Genomic DNA, 19,078 nt, shown 5'->3' on the forward strand with positions numbered 1-19,078 from the left:
GCACGAAGGAGCCACGTTATCTGGTTGAACTGAATGCCGCGGGTGCCTGGGGGCCTGCACAATGGCTGACTCTGGGCGGACCAAGGCCGTGTGGGTGAGGCTCTTCTTCCTCCCCCTTGTCTCTTCTGACCCCACTCCCTGGACATCTCCACCTCTGCCGTGCCCATGACCTCACAGTCACATCTTCCTGCCCCGACGCCTCTTCTGAGGACCTGCAGGGGTCCTCCACCCGGCGTGCCTCTGGCAGACCTGAGTCAGGTGCCCCAAACAAAACGTTATGCCTCAGGCCAGCTTTTCCTCCTGCTTTCTCGGTTCCCCCGAAGGCAGCCCTCCTCCCTGTCACTGGCCTCAGAAGAAGCTGGGTGCACTCTCACCTGGCCGAGATCCCCGAGGGCGGAGCCTCGGGCTGTGTTACTGCAGCACCCCCACGCCTGTGCATCCAGGCCTTAGTAGGCACCCACTGACGATCTGGAGGTGTGAGTGCCTAACACTGCTTAGTCCCCGTGGCTAATTTCTAACCATCACCAAGCCTGAGAGACTGCTCAAGCCCATCCGTTCTTCCTGCATTGATTGAACACCTACTGCGTGCTTTGATCCCTTTTATCAAGTGAAACCTAGCAGGCTGCTAGGGATGCAAGACAGAGGAGGAGGTGCTGGGGTGGCGTCGGAGGACAGGCTCACACTCCCCTTCCCCCATCTCCTTACCTCTGCCCTGAATTCTTCGTTTCCTCTGCTTACGGCCATGGCACCCACCTCCCAGGGCCGCCAGCATCCCCCCTCAAGTGAGTGTCTGCGTCTTAAAGCTCGTGTTGGCAGTCTCCTTCTGTGGTCAGAGGCAGTTACCTGAGGCCTCGGGACGCCCCAGGTGCCTAGCCCGCCATGCAAGCTCTCCACAACCCACTTGTCTAGCCTCCTTTCCCACGGACCTGACCCCCCAGGAACCAGTGTTCCAGCCGCCCCCTTTCCTAGCTGTTCCCTGAATGTCTGCTGCATGCTCCAGCCTCTGTGCCTTTGCCATGGAGCCTTCCCATCCACCTCCCCCTATTGAAGTTCTTTCCCTTCTTAAGGCTCCTCCCCCAAGCCACCACCTCCAGGAAGCCCTCTCTAATCCCCATGCAGAGATTAACCTTTTTTTTGTGAGGAGGGTGGCTGATACCCTGCTCCCTGCGCAGGGGGTCTTCACACCTCTCACAGCACTTAGAAGCAGAAGGTGGAATATTCTTCTGTGCGCCCTTCTAGCCTGCGTCCTCCACGGCAGTAGCCACAGCCACGTGTGGGTATTTAAATTTAAATTAACAAAAATAAAAAATGCACACTAGCCACATGTCAAGTCCTCCAGAGTCCAAACGAGGCTAGTGGCTGCCATAGAGGACGGTGCAGAGACAGAACATTTCCACCTTCACAGGAAGTTCTGCTGCAATGCGCTGCTCCAGTCCAAGGCCTCCTGGGGGGCAGGAACCCCGTCCTGGCAGGCAGCACGGGGCCCGGCCCACAGGAGGTGCTCAGTGAGTGTTTGTGGAATGGAATCGTGCACGTGTTTTTGAGAAACTAAGGGAGCCAGAAGACCATAAAATAAAAAGACCTCTTTGGGGACCTTGAATCAGCGTTGCAGATTCCAGAGTGTACGTAGAGCTGGCCCTGAGGGGCAGAAGGAAGGAGAGAAAGGAAGGGAAGGGCCGTGTGCTGAGTGCCAACTGTTTGCAGACCTAGTGTACAGTCCAAAAATTTGGTGGAGCTGACAGGGTGTTTGCGTGGAGTGAAGACAATTGCTATTCTCGACACATTTTCCAGCTTTGATGAGACACGCTTTTAGCTCACTGCCAAACACAGAGTCAGGGCCAACAGTGTGCACTTGAGTGGGTGCATTTGAGATTGTCAGAATGTCTGAGCACCTTGTTCCCTTTCCCACCACACTCCCCTGCCCTGCCCTGCCCAGGCAGTGGGCTCTCTGAGGGGCCGGCCGCCCTGAGCTGAGCTTCTGAGAGGGGACAGACAAGAGCAAAGAATTGGAGGGAGCTCATGGGAGGGAAGAGCAGGGCTCCTGGCAGTTTCCCAGCCCGAATCTGGGGCTGTGTGTCAGCCTGCTTCCAACAGAGACGGTCTTCCTTGCGGCGGTGGGAAACCCAGTCTGCAGGTGCTCCAGCTGTGAGTGGGAGGCTCTGAGCTCTGTCAGGCTCAAATCAAGAACTGGATCATCTCCCCGATCAAGCTCTGTTGCCGTTCCTGTAAATGCCCCCAGCAATTTATCACCGGATGGTTTATGACACTGGGAATCAACCTATTCCTAGTCAAAGAGCTGACACTGAGCTCCTTCTCCTTTAAGAAGGTTCATGAGAAATCCAAGCACAGCGATCTGCGTGGAGCACCCACCTGCTAACTGGAATTTGGTAACTAACTGTCTCTCGGATGTCATTGTCCTTAATCCTCCTGGTAACCGTGGGAAGTAGGCAGTATCCTGCTTTGTGGATGTGGAAACTGAAGTGCAAAGAAGTTAAGCAGCCTGTCCCTAGCCTTCTCCTCACCACACTGCTGTGCACCTGCTAACCCATCCAGGTAGAGTTGATTCCAACCCACAGCGACCCTACAGGACAGAGAAGAACTGCCCATAGGTTTCCAAGGAGCGGCTGGTGGATTCGAACTGCTGACCTTCGGGTTAGCAGCCGAGCTCTTAACCACTACGCCAGCAGGGTCCCTTGCACCTCGCTAGCACAGTATAAATATGAGGGATGTTATTTGCTGACCATGGGAGCTCTCCGATTTGCCTCTCCTGCGGGGCAAGACTGAGCCCCATGCACCCCATCTTAGACCTGATGCAGCATCAAGTTCCACTGACTCCCCGTAGCTCTGGTTAAACCTTTAACCTGTCCCACCGCACTCCAGCATCATCGGCCCTAAGCAGCACTCAGATCCGCAAAAACTCATTGCCGTTGAGTCGAGTCTGACTCATAGCGACCCTGTAGGACAGAGAAGAACTGCCCCATAGAGTTTCCAAGGAGCGGCTGGTGGATTTGAATTGCCGTCCTGTTGGTTAGCAGCTGAGCTCTTAACCACTGAGCCACGCAGGGCCAGATTACCCAAAAAGAAGCAAGGTCCTCACGGGCCCAATTGTGCCTTCCCACCAACCTGCAGGGCACAATTTCACCTGTCCCCCACCACGTCAGAGATGTGGTGAAACCCATGTGAAACTGCTCATCACAGATTAGCAGATAAATACAATGAAGCCAGGCGTACCTTTCTCAATGCAAGCTGGTGCATACCACGCTTACTGGTTAACCCGCCCCAGCTCTAAAGAGAGATGGCCTGTCAGGCAGACCATGGAAGCTCCTTGCTATCTACAGATTCTCCCAGCTCTGTCTCTACCACAGGCAGGGCATCCATTGCTCACTTCGTCTCTCAGGTTCTTTGCAGCCAGGCTTTATCAAGCCCATAATTTTCTTACCTCAGAGACACCTCCTACCTCAGTTCTCCTGAGCTCCTCCATCCTCTTCAACTTTTCTTCCTCTCTCACTGTCTGTGGCAGATTGTATTTTCCAAAAACCAGCCCAGTAATGTTTCTAGTCCCACATGCTCTATGAGCACTTTAACACTTCTCATCAAGAGATGAAGTCTGCTTCCCCTCTCTTTGTACCTGGGTGAGACCTCCTTACTACCTTAAGGAATAGAATTGGAAGAAGGCAAATGGCATTATTTCCAAGGCTAGGTCATAAAAGGTAATATGGCTTCTGCCTGGCTTTCTGTCTTGTGGAACGCAGCCACCATGTTGTAAGGAAGCCCGAGTAGCCATATGAAGAGGCCATGTGTAGGTGTTCCAGCCGGCAGCCCCAGCTAAGGCCTCAGCCAACAGCTAGCATCAGTTACTGGACATCAGAGTGAGCAAGCCTACAGATGATTCTAGCCCCTAGCCCTTGAACTGCCTTAGCTGATGCCGAGGGAATTAGAGCTCAATGAGCAAAACACGTCATTGTTTTAAGCCACTGCATTTGGAGTACTTTGTTATGCAGCCACAGTAACTGGAACAGAGTAACTGGAACAATGGGCTTTTAACCCCCAAAATTAATAATCGATGCATCCCTTTTCTGATTTTGCGGGCACCCTGGGCCATTCCTTTCCAGCATCCCTGCCCTTGGCTGCTGCTTAGTACATATCCTGCAGGATAAAACCCATAAGACGACAGGGTCTACGACCTGGACACCATCCCTATTTGTGGTTGTTGGGTGCCACCCAGTTGGCTCTGACTCATAGTGACCCCATGCACAACAGAACAAAACATTGCCCTGTTCTGCACCATCCTCACAATAGTTGCTATGTTTGAGCCTATCCCTGTGTCGGCTAGAAATTGCTGTGTAACAAACCACCTTGACAGTAATTTAAAGCAAGAATCATTTATCATTAGAATTCACAGGTCACGAGCCTGGGCTTGGCTGACCTTGGCTAGGCTTGCTCATGTGTCTGTAGGTCACCTGGGGTTCTGCTCCGGGCTGAGCTTGGCTGAGCCATCTTAGCCAGCATAAATGCTCTACATGTCTCTCATCTTTCTACTGGGAGCAGTGGGCTAGGCTGGGCGTGTCCTTCTCGTAGAGATGGCAGAAGCACAGGAGGAAGCTGAAGCGCACAAGGTCTCTTAAATCCTAGACGCAGAACTGGTACCTTATCACTCCTGCCTCATTGTACTGGCTAATGCAACTCACGTGGGTGTCAGGGGCAGGGAATTACGTCCCAACCACAGCGGAAGACCACCAAAGGTGGCCCAGGAAAGGCAAAGGGTACGCATATAGGGAGGAGTGAAGAATTGGGGTCATTAGTGCCAATCTACAATTTTTTTCCCAACAGCTGCTGCATCTGGAGTTTGTTCTGATCCTGGTTTTGATTATTCCTCAGATAACCACATCTTATTATTTACCATAACTTAAAACAGCTGTTCTAGACAATATATTTTAAAAGTAATTAGTTTTTATACTTTGTTTTTACCTACAAGCACGCCAGTTATGTACATAAGGTAAACATTCAAACAACACGATAGGGTTGTGTTGAACATTGTCTCCTCCCCTGACGGCTGACTTCCTTGTTTTCCTTCCAATGCTGTTTTGCTCTTCTGTTTATTTTCACTTAATAACGTATCTCGTATGCTGTTATTGTTGTTAGCGGTCATCAAGCTGGCCCCGACTCACGGTAACTTAGGTAGACTAGAACAAACGCTGCCCGGTCCCGCGCCGTCTGCATGAGCTTTGATATATTTGAGCCCATTGTAGTGGCTGTCTTGTACATATCAGTATGTAATTATCTGTCACATTTTTAAAACTCACAACATACGTATATGCTATAATGTAACAAATCTCACGTTGATGGATATTTAGATTTCTTCTAGTCTTCTCCTGTCACAAATGACGCTGTAGTTAATGTTAACCTCCTCGTATATTCATCTAAGCAGGAGCCCTGGTGGCTCCGTGGTGAAGAGCTCGTCCGCTAAACAAAAGGTTCGCAGTTTGAATCCACCAGCTGCTCCTTGGAAACCTTATGGGGCAGTTCTCCTCTGTCCTGCAGAGCTGCTTTGAGTCGGAATGGACTCGATGCCAACAGGGTTTTTATATCAGCTCTGTGTACATACGAGAGCGTATCTACAGGATAAATTCTTAGAAATGGAATTGGTGGATCAAAGCGTACGTGCATTTGAACTTTTGATAGATTTTGCCAAACTGCCGTCCATTGGTGGTTACCTTCCACATCCTTCGCAGTGTAGGAGAAGGCATGTTTTTCTCTGTCCTGACCAATCAGTGTGTTTACACTTTCTGATCTTTGCCAATGGAATAGTTATATCTAGCAATCTGAGTTTTAATATTCACTTCTTATATTGTCAGTGAGGTTGGAGAACTTTCCACACATTTAAAAGTCATTTGCATTTACTTTTCAGTGAATTGTATATGCACATTTTTTGACTATTTTTCTACTGAGTGGCTGGTCTTTGTCTTATTTATTTATAGGCCCTGTTTATGTGAAAGCCAAATAGCTTTTTACTTATCATCTATATTAGAAATATTTCTTCATAGTTTTAAACTTTTGCTTGGTTTTAAATTTTGCCATGTAGAATTTTCTTAGATAAAGTTTTTCTGTGAAAAACTTACAGCTAATGTCATATTTAATGATGAAAGACCGAATGTTTTCCCTCTAAGATCAAGAGCAAGGCAAAGCTGTCAATGCCAAGCATTTTTATTCACTCCAATGCTGAAACAATCCAGTTTATTCAACACTGTAGTGGAGGCTCTAACCAGTGCAGAAAGGCAAGAAAAAGGAACACAAGCCACCCAGATTGGAAAGGGCAAAATACAATCGTCTTCATTTACAAAGTTACTATTGTCTACATAAAACCAAACCCAGCCCGCTGCCAGCCTTAGCTCTTAACCACTACACTACCAGGGTTTCCATTGTCTACATAGACCGAGCTAAACGTAACATCTAAAACTATAAAACTTATAAAAGAAAACAGAATAAAACCTTTGTCACTGTGGTTTCGGCACACATTTCTTAGCTATAGCACCAAAACATGACCCGTAAAACAAAACATGGATCATTGAACTTCATCAAAATTAACAATATGTGCTCTTCAAAAGACACTGTTAAGAGAAAAAAAAAGACAAACTCAGACTGGATGAATATTTGCAAACACGTATCTGATAAAGGAGTTGTATCCTGAACGCACGTGCGCACGCGCGCACACACACACTCATGCACATTTTCAGTGCCTTGCCATCGTCCCAAACACCCAGGCTTCTCACCCTGGACCACTAGTGCATGATGTGGCTTTTGCTTGCCTCTCTGACTTCACCTCATTTTATTCTCCCCAGCGATCACCACACTACATGCCAGCCACACTGGCCTCCTTGTTGTTTCTGGAACACACCAAGTCCTTCCCACAGCCCCTTTACACTTGTCCCCTCTGCATGGAGTAGTCTTTCCCATGTTCTTGCCACAGCTCGTTCATTCTCATTTTTCAGGTGTCAGATCAAAGTTATCTCCTCAGACAAATTTCCCATGACCACCCTGTCTAGGCTTGTTGTTGTTAGGTGCCACTGAGTCAGTTCCAATTCATAGCGACCCTACAGGACAGAGTAGAACTGCCCCATAGGGTTTCCAAGGAGCAGCTGGTGGATTCAAACTGCTGACCTTTTGGTGAGCAGCCAAGCTCTTCACCACTGCGCCACCAGGGCTCCTAGCTTCCCTTAGATGACTTTAAAAAAACAAACAAAACACTTTTATTAAAGATTAATTGACATACAACAAACTGACTATGTTTAAAGTTTACAATTTTATAAGTTTTGATATATGTACACACACACATACATACACACATCCCGAAACTCAATAATAAGAAAAAATAACCCCCAACATGGACAGAAATTTGAATAGACACTTCACCAAAGAAGATAGACAGACAACAAATAACTTTGCCAGATGTGGGATGGGGCCCAGGGGCCCCGTGAAGACACAAGGGACCATCAGCCAAAAGGGAGAGTGTGAACAAGAAAGACATCCAAAGATCTTTCTGGCCAAGATTTGCTTAGTCTGGTGCTCAGCATTGTTGCTGCTGACAAGATGTTTTCGGCTTGTCTTCTTCAATGGACCAAGAGTTAGGACTGCTGACTCTGCCCTTCACAAGTGCTTGTCTTCTTCTCTGTCCTTCAAGAACCTATTGAGTGAGAACATCCAGGTTCCAAGATGCTCTGAGTGAGAGCTGACCTGCTTAGCAGAAATTGGCTTTGCTTACCTGGGTTCCAAGCTCTCTGCCGGGTTTGCATGTGGCATGGCTGGGTTGCCTGGCAACGGGGCTCAGATGACAACCATCTGCTGAAATGACAGAAGGAACCACCTCCACTCCACCCCCACACCCCAAGGTGCTTCTGTTCTTCCCATGGCGGATGAGGACCGCAGTCCTCAGTTGCAAAGACCATGGCTGGCAGAAGCAATGGAGAGACTCACCCCTTCTGGCCCCTCCGTCGCTCTCTGTCACAGCCTTGTCTTTGTTCACCTTACAGAACTCGCTACAAATGGAAACCGCCTTGTTGATTCATTTTCTTCTTTATTGTCTGCCTTCTCCCACCAGAGTGTAAATTCTGCAAGAGTCGGAGTCTTGTCTACTTAATTCACCTCTGCGTCCTCAGGGCTCACGGTAGTGCTGGCCACAGGGTGCCAGTTAATATTTTTTGAACGAGTCAATGAAAGAATGAGTAGAAGAAAGCCTCCTGTGTTCTAGATTGGAGGCATGGGGTGGAGTCCTACCCAGATGGCCCTCTCTCCTTTCCCAAGTGTGGCCAGACAATGAGTTTTCAAGGTCTCAAAATCAGAGGTACTGTAAAAGGGGAGGAAGTAGAAGTGGGGGTGGGGACTCCAGGTCAGGAAGCGGGGTCTCAATTGGCCAGGACATAGCGCTCAGTAGGCACAAGGGTCACAGCTGGGGGAGCTGACATTCCCAGGAAATAACTCTGGGTTGGCTGCCGGCAGCACTTACCTTTCCAGTATCCCCAGTTGTACTTGGCCCATCATAATCTCCTTCCACTGGAACAGATCGGACACAGACACCAGGAGCACACGCACGTTTCTGTTTGTTCCTGAACAAGACACCATAGAGAATTCAGTGCCTCTCCTTGGCATGCTGACCCTCCAAGCCCACTGGACTGGAATTCCCCAGACAAGGCTGAAGGTGTTTAGAGCAGAAGCTCTCTGCCATAGCTAACCTGGGAGCGGTCCTAAGTTTTAGTGAAAGATCTTTCATAATCTCAACTAAGTAGTAACTCACAGTGAGCTGTACTGCAAGTAAAGTGCTGCAAGGCCCTTCTTCAACATGGCCGTGCAGACAGGCAACCCAGACTCTCCTCCCACTTGGGAGAGAAGGGAAGACCATTGTCCCTCTGACCTATGGGGATTCAAAGTTCTTTTATGGGATCTGCTTCTCTGAAGGCTGTGATAGATACTGGTGTCCCTGGGTGGTGCAAACTGTTATTGTGCTTGACTGCTAACTGAAAGGTTGGCAGTTCGAGTCCACCCAGAGGCACCCTGGAAGAAAGACTTGACCTAATTCTAAAAAATCCGGTGGAGCACAGTTCTACTCTGACACACATGGGCTTGCCATGAGTGGGAATTGACTCAGTGGGGTTACTGGTGACAGATACTGCTTGATCATCACTACTGGTGGGAGCTGTTTCTCAGGGAGCCCCACTGGTCCAGCCCAGCACTACTCCTAACGAGAAAACTCAGAAGACATCGTTGCTGTCAAAAAAATGTTTCAGTCTTATCTTCTTCCCTGGCCCAAGAGGCAGAACTGCCAACTCTGCCCCCTTATGCAAAATAAGGCCAAAGTCCTGTGACCTGGCCGCCGGACTGCACTGGGCAGGCTCCAAGCCGAGACAATGGAGTGCATTCAGAATCAGGGAAGAGGTCTCAAAGTCTTAATTAAGTTCATGCTGATTCGTGCAAAATTACTCCCTCAGATTCATCAAGCTTTAATTTGTTACTTTACACTACTAGTTCCTTTCCTAAATTCCTTGGCTCTTCCTTTTTTTTTGCTGCTTTCGCATTCCACACCAAAACCAAACCAAACCCACTGCCACTGAATCGACTGTGACTCACGGCGACCCCCAGAGTTTTCTTGGCTGTTACCTTTATGAAACAGTTCGGCAGGCCTATCCTCTGTGGAGCAGCTGGGTGGGTTTGAACCACCAACTTTCAGGTTAGCAGCCGATTGCAAACTGCTCATGCCACCCAGGCTTCTTTGCATTCATACACCAAGTCCATAACAGCCCTCTCAGCACAGAAGCTTCAAATGTCCAGTAACGACATGGCAGCTTTGGGAGCAACATTTAGGTGTACAGGAGCTCAGAGGGAGCGTGTCTGCAGAAGCCTGCCGCGGTGCACACATTTGGGAGCCGCCTTGTGGTGTTGTTGTCATAGCAACTGCTTATAAGACATCGCAGATAAATCCCTAGAGCTCCTGAGGATGCATTACTTTCTCATGTTTGGGAAATGGATTTTGGCCTAACACCCGTGCCTCATTCCGTGGGATGAGAAAGAAGAGTGAGTCTGCTTACTGAGAGTTGAACAACGCCTAAAGAGACTTCGACAGGAAGCATCATTGCCCTGGGTCAAACACTTGCCTAATCAAAGTGGTTAATCCAGGAGGTCTTTAGATTTTAGCATTAACTAATCCTTGAGTCAAAATCGACTCGACAACAACGGGCTTTGGGTCAGAGAACACGTAAAACAGATTTTAATATATAGTTATGAACACTTCAAACCACCCTACTTTATCTGGCTTGCTGCTCACTCTGTGTTTGCATCTTACTTCCCTTAGGAAGACTATGTCATCCCCAAAGTCAACTTCTGTAGGTCAGGGATAATGTCTGTTTTGTTCACTGTTGAATCCCCAATGTGCAACATAGACAGAACATACTGAGGCATAGTCAACGTTTGTTGTTGAATGAATTAATGCAATCCATCCAGACACCCGTTACAAAAAAACCACTCAACACAGGGGTGACCTCTGACAGCAGGTCTTGCTCCTCCCTTATCTCCTTTGTAAATTGGCACGCTGAGATGTTTTTTCCTAGCCTTCCTCACCTGGCTTTTATTTTTATTATTTTGAACGATCTCTAACTTTCAGAAAAGCTGCAAGAACAATGAGAAGAATGTCTTTCCTGAATTATTTGAGAGTAAGTTGTCAATATACTGCCCCGTCACTCCCCAGACACTTCAGTATTTCACACAAATGAGGATATTTTCTTCCATAACTACAATACGGTCATCATAACCAGAAAATTAGGGTCAATACATTGTTGTTGTGAGGTGCTACTGAGTCAATTTCAACTCACAGTGACCCCACGTGACAGAGTAGAACTGCTCCATAGGGTTTGCTTGGCTGTAAGCTTTATGGAAGCAGATTACCAGGTCTTTCTCCCACAGAGCAGCTGGGTGGGTTCAAACTGCCAACTTTTCTGTTAGCAACTGAGCGCTTAACCGTTTGTGCCGCCAGGGACCTCTGTCAATACGTTACTACCAACTAATCTTCAGATTTCCTTCAAATTGCTAAATGTCCTGATAATGTCCTTTATAGCAAAAGGATTCAGTTCGGAGTCAGATCTTTCATTTCGTTTTTGTATCTTTTTAGTTTGCTTTAATCTGGAAAAGCTTATCAGTTTTTTCTTGACCTTGTGACCTTGACACTCTTGAAGATTATAGGCAGTTACTTTGCAGACTATCCCCCAGTTTGGGTCTTCCTGGAGTTACCTCAAGAATAAATTCGGGTTACCCACCTTTGGCGGAAACATCACAGAAGTGATGCTCTGTTCTCATCGCATCCTATCAGGTGACACATGACTTTGATTTGTCCCATTACTGGTAAAGCTAATTTTGATCACTCGATTAAAGTATTGTCCACCAAGTTTCTTCACTGTAAAGTTACTCCTTTACCCTTTGTAATTAATATTTTCTATGTAAGTGCTTTGAAATTATGTAAATATCCTGTTCTATACCAAATTTTTAATGTATTCACTCATTTATTTATATCAGTATGGACTCATGGATTCCTATTTTCTTTAATGGTTTATCATTCATTACTATCATTATTTATCTTGGTGTTCAAATTGTCCTAGATTTGGCCAGTAGAAGTCCCTTCAAGCTGACTTTTGTGTCCTTTTGACAAGGTTCCATCATTTGAGTTACTTTGTGATCAGTGCATCACTAAGGGGGTGTGGGGGGGTGTGGACTGCACTGGGTGTCACTGTCAGAGGGAGTGACACCACAATGACTGTCTATAAACTTTTTGTGCAGTGTTTCAGCAAAAATTTATTACTTTTTATAAAAATATTCCTGTGGTTAGTTATAACAAAAAAAAAATTTCATAAGCCCAGCTTACATGTATCAATATACTTACAAGGCTAAAACTCTACACTAATTTACTTTTTAAACCTTCTAATGTGCTCCATTCAGAGCTATCATTATTACCCAATTACAATGATGCTTCAAATCACGTGGTTTTGTCTGCATATGCTACAGGCACGTGCTATTGTTCTCATTGATGTCGGTGTTTTTATAGTCACTGATTTTGTCAAATTTTCTGGTGTTTTAGCTACAATATTGTGGTAACTAGCATGGGGGGGTAACACCATGAACTACCACATTGGGTGACGTCAACCCTAGTGATGCCACTGTCTCTGATATAATAAGAGAGTATTTCCTTGTACTTAGCTTAGCCATAGAATCAACCATTTCTTCAAGAAGCCCTGGTTCCTTTTAATAGAGATTGGTAGGTAGAAACTAAGATCTGCATGCTATGTGTGCTCATTGCTATTGGGCTGCTGCTTCTGTCAGGCTCCTGTGTGGCACAAATGGTTTGAGCTCGACTACTAACCAAAAGGTTGGTGGTTTGAACCCAGCTAGCAATATAGTGGAAGAAAGGCTTGAAGATCTGCTTCTATAAAAATCACAGCCAAGAACACCCTGTGGAGCTCAGTTCTACTCTATAGCACATGAGATCACTCTGAGTCAAAATCGACTCAATAGCAAGGGGTTTGGTTTTTTAAATTAGTTTTCTAGGGCTGCTGCTATAGCAAATTACCACTAACTTGGTGGCTTAAAACAACAGAAGTACTCTCTCACAGTTCTGGCGGCCAGAAGTCTGCAATCACTGAGTCTAAGTCAAGGCGTCAGAGGTTGACTCGCAAGGTTTAGATGTGGGCAAAAGCCCTGGAGAAAGCAGCATGAAAAGGTGAGCAAGGAGAAGGAGTTGGTGAAGAGGTAGAAACAAGGAATGGCCAGAGAGGTAGATACCTGCAAATGTCAAGGATGTGGAGGGCTTTCCAAAGGTGGGAGGGGTCACCAGCGTCAAATATAGGAGGGATGTCAGGAACAGTGGAGCCCTGGTGACGCAGTGGTTAAGTGCTTGGCTGCAGTACAAAAGGTTGGCAGTCCGAATCCACCAGCTGCTCCTTGGAAATCCTATGGGGCAGTTCTACTCTGCACTACAGGGTCACCACGAGTAGCAATCGACTCGACAGCAACAGGTTTAGGAGATTGTAAACTTTTCTCTGTATCCTAGTGTATCTGTTCTAACAAAGTACCATGAAATGAGTGGCTTTAAACAGAAATTTATTGTCTCGTTTTGAGATCATTTGTTTCACAGAATTTTTTGTGATAATAGCTGATTAATACACACACACACGCAAAGAAATTTATTGTCTCACAGTTCTGGAGGCTAGAAGTCGGAACCAGGGTGTTGGTAGGGCCGTGTACTCTCTGAAGGCTCTTCTTGTCTCCCTCAGCTTCTGGTAGCCCCCGTCGTTCCTTGTCATGCAGCTGCATCTTTACACAGCATCCTCCCTCTTTGTCTGTCTGTGTCTCCTCTTCTCTTTTGTAGGACATCACTCAGATTGAATGAGGACGCCCGTACTCTGGTATGACCTCACGTGAACTGATAACATCTGCAAACACCCTATCTCCAAACACGGTCAAGTTCATAGGTAAGAGAAGTAAGGACTTCAACATAAATTTTTGGAGGATGCAACTGAGTTCATCACACTTGCCGTTCTTTGTCGTTGTTGCTAACTCTGATTCTTGACAGTTTCTGTTGCTGGTGTGAATGATGTTTTACTTTCTACAAGATTATCACATCGATTTTTGCTTAGGCAAAGAAATAATATTATTTCTTTTGAACTTTCTAATTGAAGTATAACGTGCCATACAGAGAAAGGAACATATGGTAAGAGGGTATCTCAATAAATTCTCCCACACTGAGCATATTCTTGTAACCAGCACACAGATCAAGAATCTGAGCATGACCAGCATCCTAGCTTCTAGTCACTATCCCCCAAAGGGTTACCACTACCCTGACTTCTAACACCCTATACTAATTTTGCCTGTTTTTGTACTTTATATAAATGGATCTATGCAGTATGTACTCTTCTGTATCTGGCTTCTTTTGCTCTATATTGTGTTTGTGAGTTTCATCCATATTGTTGCTTGTGGTTGCAAATCATTCATTTTCATTGATGTATATTTTTATGCAAATAACGTGCGCCTTCTGCGTTTGTTTGCCAGCTGTGCCGTACCCTCCTCCCGCTGCTAGGCACCCTTATAAGCACCACCATGCCAATCCTCTTCCACATGTTGCTGTAAAAAAGAAATTAACATAGCGGGTTTAGGAAAATACCTCGAGGGGAGGGGGGAGGGCGCTGGTGGCAAACAAACACAGAGGTCGCTGAACTATTTTTGTAAAAATACGGTAGTATTTATGTGAACACACCGCTATTTTAAAAATCTATTCTAATATTGATGGGCATTTGGGTCATTTCTGGTTTAGGGCTATTATGAATAGTACTGCAATGGACAATTTTGTACATATCTTCTGGTGAACATATGTACACATTTCTGTTAGGTATACACTTAAGAGGGAAAATGCTGCGTCATAGAATTTGCATATGTTCATTTTTAGCAGACATTGCCAACTGGCTTTCTAAAGTGGCTGTGTTGCTATTGATGTCTATATGCTAGCTGATACGTAAAAACCACACTGAACTCTGTTATTCATTCTAATGGCTGATTCCGTTATGCTTTTGTGCATGGAATCTTTCTCTTCATTGAAAATTTTCCAGGTAAGAGCCTAAGAACATTTTTCTACTCAAGGTGTGCTCACTATATATATTTCAGAGTTTCTCACCAGCCTTTTAATTAGCTCTAAATGAATCATACTTTAGATGTCTGTGGGGAAATAAACCACCCTAAAAAAGTCCTTGACTTAGTCTGAAAATATTGTGTTTCCTTCAAGATCTCTGTCATTCTTTCTTTCGTTAATTTTTTTTTTTTTTGCTTCCTGATATTCATAGTGCTGTTATTTTCAAGATAACTGATAAAAGACGTTCGTGGGGGAACACCTAAATTTATTAAATGCCAACTAAGTATGAGACACTCTGTGAGGTACATTACCAGTGTATCTGATACACTAAACAAGCATGGTTCATGTTTTCTACTTCCTACTTCTAATTTCAAGTTATTCAGCAGGGTTTGTTCTTTCTTTTATTGATTCCTTGTAGGTAAAGGAAAGTCGGAAGCCAAGTCTCATCAGCTCCATAATAATAATTTACAGATGGTAAAATTCACTCTCCGGTTACAGTTCTATGTAACCACCACCACAACCGAGGTACAAAATTTCCCTCATGTCCTTTTGTAGTCAACCCCTTTCCTCCATCTCAATCCCTTATCTGATTTCTGTCCCTACAGTTTTGCCTTTTCCAGAATGTCGTATAAATGGAATGATGTAGCCTTCTGTGTCTGTTTTCTTTTAAGTAGCATGATGTATTTGAGAATCATCTATGTTGTATCATATATCAGTAGTTCATGATAGTTTTGTAACATTTCATTATGTGGATTTAGCATAGTTAATTTTTCCATTCACTAGTTGATGGACATCTGAGGTGCTTCCAACTTTAAATAATTAAGAATATAACTGCTACAAGCATTCCAGTACAGGTCTTTGTAGTTTTCATTTATCTTGGATAATATGATATGGATAATATATTTCGGATAAATGATAAATTCCTAGGAGTGGGACTGCTGGGTCATACAGAAAGTAGATGCTTAACTTCGTGGGGTCACCATGAGTTGGCATTGACTGTACAGCAGCTAACAACAATAACGACATATTTAACTTAACAAGAAATTGCCGAACTGTTTTCCAGACTAGCTGTACCATTTTGCATTCTCACCAGCAATGTATAAGAGTTCTAATTGTTCAACATTTTTGTCCGCACTTGATATTGTCAGGTTTTTTATTTTAGCCATGCTCATAGGTATGTCTGCCTCATATTTCTACTCCTCCCCCCGCCTGAGAGCATTAGCTTCTGTCCTTTCAGTGTAGAAGAGGAGAAGAGAGGAGAGAGAGGTACTGAGACTGTTGTAAGATTTTTTTTTGCACTTCTTGGTGTGGCAGGTGTAAGATGCCAATTCCTTTTCTTGCAGACTGCTTTTGTGATTTCTTTCAAAACTCCTCATCCATGTGGGAACTTGAAGTTCTCTCTGTACAAGAAAAGTCTTCTTACTTGTAGCTGGTCACCTCCTCTAATGCTTAGTTCTGTTTGTCATTCTAGGTTGGCCTTTTGGACAATTCCTAAGACAATTTCTCTCTTCTACACTCCCCAAATTCAACCCATGGGGAATATTCTCCTGTTCTTTTCCCAGACAAGCTTTAGGGGTGTGGGATAATTCCACTACAGCATCATCTGTCTTTATCCACCCCCAAAGCAACTAGCCAACCTATCGCTTGCCCGCTAGATTTCCCAGGTGGAAACCATATAACAGCCTACTATAGTGCCCTAATAATACGGTAGTCATCTTTCTGAAGCCCCTCTTTCTTGTTTTGAAACAAGGTGAAGAGGACCACTCACCCTTACCTCTGAGAAGGAGGTGTGAGTCTCAAAACCACTCTTTTAAGACATCTTCCTAAACCTATACTGTTTATAACTTGATGTGAGTGAGGAATTACAAGGGCCATATAATAAGTTTTGGAATATTTACTTTGAAAGTCCTGTACGGTGGTCTGTCCCTCAACTCAATTTGATATCTGGTATTTATAACCTTGGGATCTCTTTCCAAACTTCCATTCTAACATTCTGTCATAAAACATTATCTCAATTAATCCTCAAAGCAACCTTGCAATGAAGATATTATTGTCTGCATTTGGTGAGGAGACTGAGGTGAGGAGACTGGGAGGTTAAATTACTTCCCCAAGGCCACTCAGCTAGTGATACGCGGTAGGATTAGAACCCCGGTCTGCCTGACTCCAAATTCTGTATTAATTCCACAATACCACATAGTGTAAAAATGACATGGGGGTGGTTTCTGACCTCCTCTAACTTCACAAGGGGAAAGGAGAACCAAGATCAACAATGCAAGGCTGACTCCCATGAGGTGGAGGCCAGACACGCCTCCTCTCTCTGCCATCTTTACCAATTCAGATACCAGTCGTCCTTCCCACAGCACTATCTACTGGGTTCAATAATTCATTGCAATGGCCACACCAGAACCCACAGACCATACTCACTTTATGGGGCAGTTCTACTCTATCCTATAGGGTCTTTATGAGTCAGAATCAACTCAACGGCAACAGTTTTATAAACACATACAGAAAAGCATACATAAGTGCACAGCTTGCTGAATTTTCACAAACTGAATGCTCATGTGACTAGCACCCTGACTGAGAGACAGAACATTACCAGAAACCAAGAAGCATTCCCTCCTTGTCCCCCTTTCCAGTCCTCACCCTTCCTTCCAAGAGTAAGTACTATCTTGACTTTCAACAACTTTTATTTGTTCACCTGTATGTGTACTTTATATAAATGAAATTATATAATATGTACTCATATCTGACTTCTTTTACTCAAAATACTGTCTATGAGATTCATCTGTCTTGTTGTAGTTGTAGAATGTTCATTCTGGTTGCTGTGTGGTGTTCCAGTGTGTGAATATACCACAACTGGTTTATCCATTCTAATGTGGATGAACATTTGGGAAGTTTCTAGTCTTTGGCTATTATGAATTGTGCTGCGCTGAACATTTGTGAGCATGTCTAAATAAAAATGCATTTCTGTTGGATATATACTCTTAGTGGTATAATTGTAGGGTCACAGGGTGGGTGTATGTTCAGCTTTAGTAGATACTAGAAAACCATTTTCCAAAATGGTGCCACCATTTCACATTCTTGCCAACAATGTATGAGAGTTCCAGTTTCTTCCCATCTTCACCTACACTTGGTATTTTGCATCTTTTTCATTTTAGCTATCTGGTTGTTTTTTAGAGAAGTACCTCACTGTGGTTTTAATTTGCATTTTCCTAATGAACAAAAAAAGGATCATTTTTTCAAATGCTTACTGTTCATTGAAGATTTTTATGCAAAAGGATGACGTATTTGCACTCTAAGAAACTCTCTGGCTTCTGGTGTGGAATGGATGGATGGAGGTCAAGAATCAAAGCAGGGTGATGAGTTAGGAGGTTATGACAGTAGTCCAGGCAGAATGCAATGATAGCTTGGATTAGGGCCATGGTATCTGAGATGGAAAGATGTAGATAAATTTTAGAGCCATTTTGGAGGTAGTATTGACAGGATTTGGTTGCACAGTGGTTAGCACTCAGATGCTAACCGAAAGGTCCTCGGTTTGAACCCACTAGCCACTCCTCAGGGGAAAGACCTGGCAATCCGCTTCAGTAAAGGTTACAGCCTTGGAAACCCAATGGGGCAGTTCTACTTTCTCCTATAGGGTTGCTATGAGTTGGAATCAACTCGATGGCATTGGGTTTTGGTATTGATAGGACTTGGTGATGGATTAGATACAGGGGCTGAGAGAGAGGAAGGCACAAAAATTGTGGCTATCAGATTTCCAGTTAACCTGCCAACACTTTCTAATCTGTGTTTTAGATTTGCTATCATTACATGTATTTTAAGTTTTTTTTGTTTTGTTACTTTCAAAAGACTGAAGAAAAAAATTTAACTAGAAAAAAGAAGCATACCTAATATGGTAATTGAATATGACCTTTTTATTGTTCATTTTTTATTTTACTTTTCTTTCTTATTCTCTAGGGTTTCTGAAGTCTGTAGTTTCAGATGACTCAGAAATGAGACAGTGCAAGGACCTAGATAAATATTATGTTGGTGGTGAGAGAATTCTCAGAAGCACAGTGTCCTTTAGAGATTGCTAGGAAGATCTGGCAATCTGCTTCTGTAAAGATTACAGCCTAGAAAAGCTTATAGGGCAGTTCTAGTCTGTCACATGGGGTCGCTATGAGTTGAAATTGACTCGACAGCACCTGACAACAACAGTCTAGCTGGTGGGCTAAAGAGCATCCATACCAATTTTTTATGACCCGCTCTTTCTGTGGCTTATCTCCATGCGGCTTTTGGGGAGGATGCAAATCCCATGGGAATTCAAAGGATCACCCAAGGTCTTAACTGCACCCAAGCAGCTCATAGCTTAGAAAGCCTTACCCCAAAGCCAGCAGAGGCTGAGAAGGCTTTCTCTGAATGTGCCCCTGGGGTCTGAGGAGCATC

The 19,078-nt window shown here is 44.7% G+C and overlaps 1 pseudogene; it reads left to right on the forward strand.

Moving 5' to 3' along the window:
• Positions 1-742: 742 nt before the first annotated feature.
• LOC111820758 (40S ribosomal protein S10 pseudogene) overlaps positions 743-19,078 on the forward strand; it is a 27,508-nt pseudogene continuing 9,172 nt past the window's right edge.

This window comes from Trichechus manatus, unplaced genomic scaffold, assembly GCF_000243295.1.
Source record: "Trichechus manatus latirostris isolate Lorelei unplaced genomic scaffold, TriManLat1.0 scaffold00049, whole genome shotgun sequence".
In the NCBI taxonomy this organism is placed as follows: Eukaryota; Metazoa; Chordata; class Mammalia; order Sirenia; family Trichechidae; genus Trichechus; species Trichechus manatus.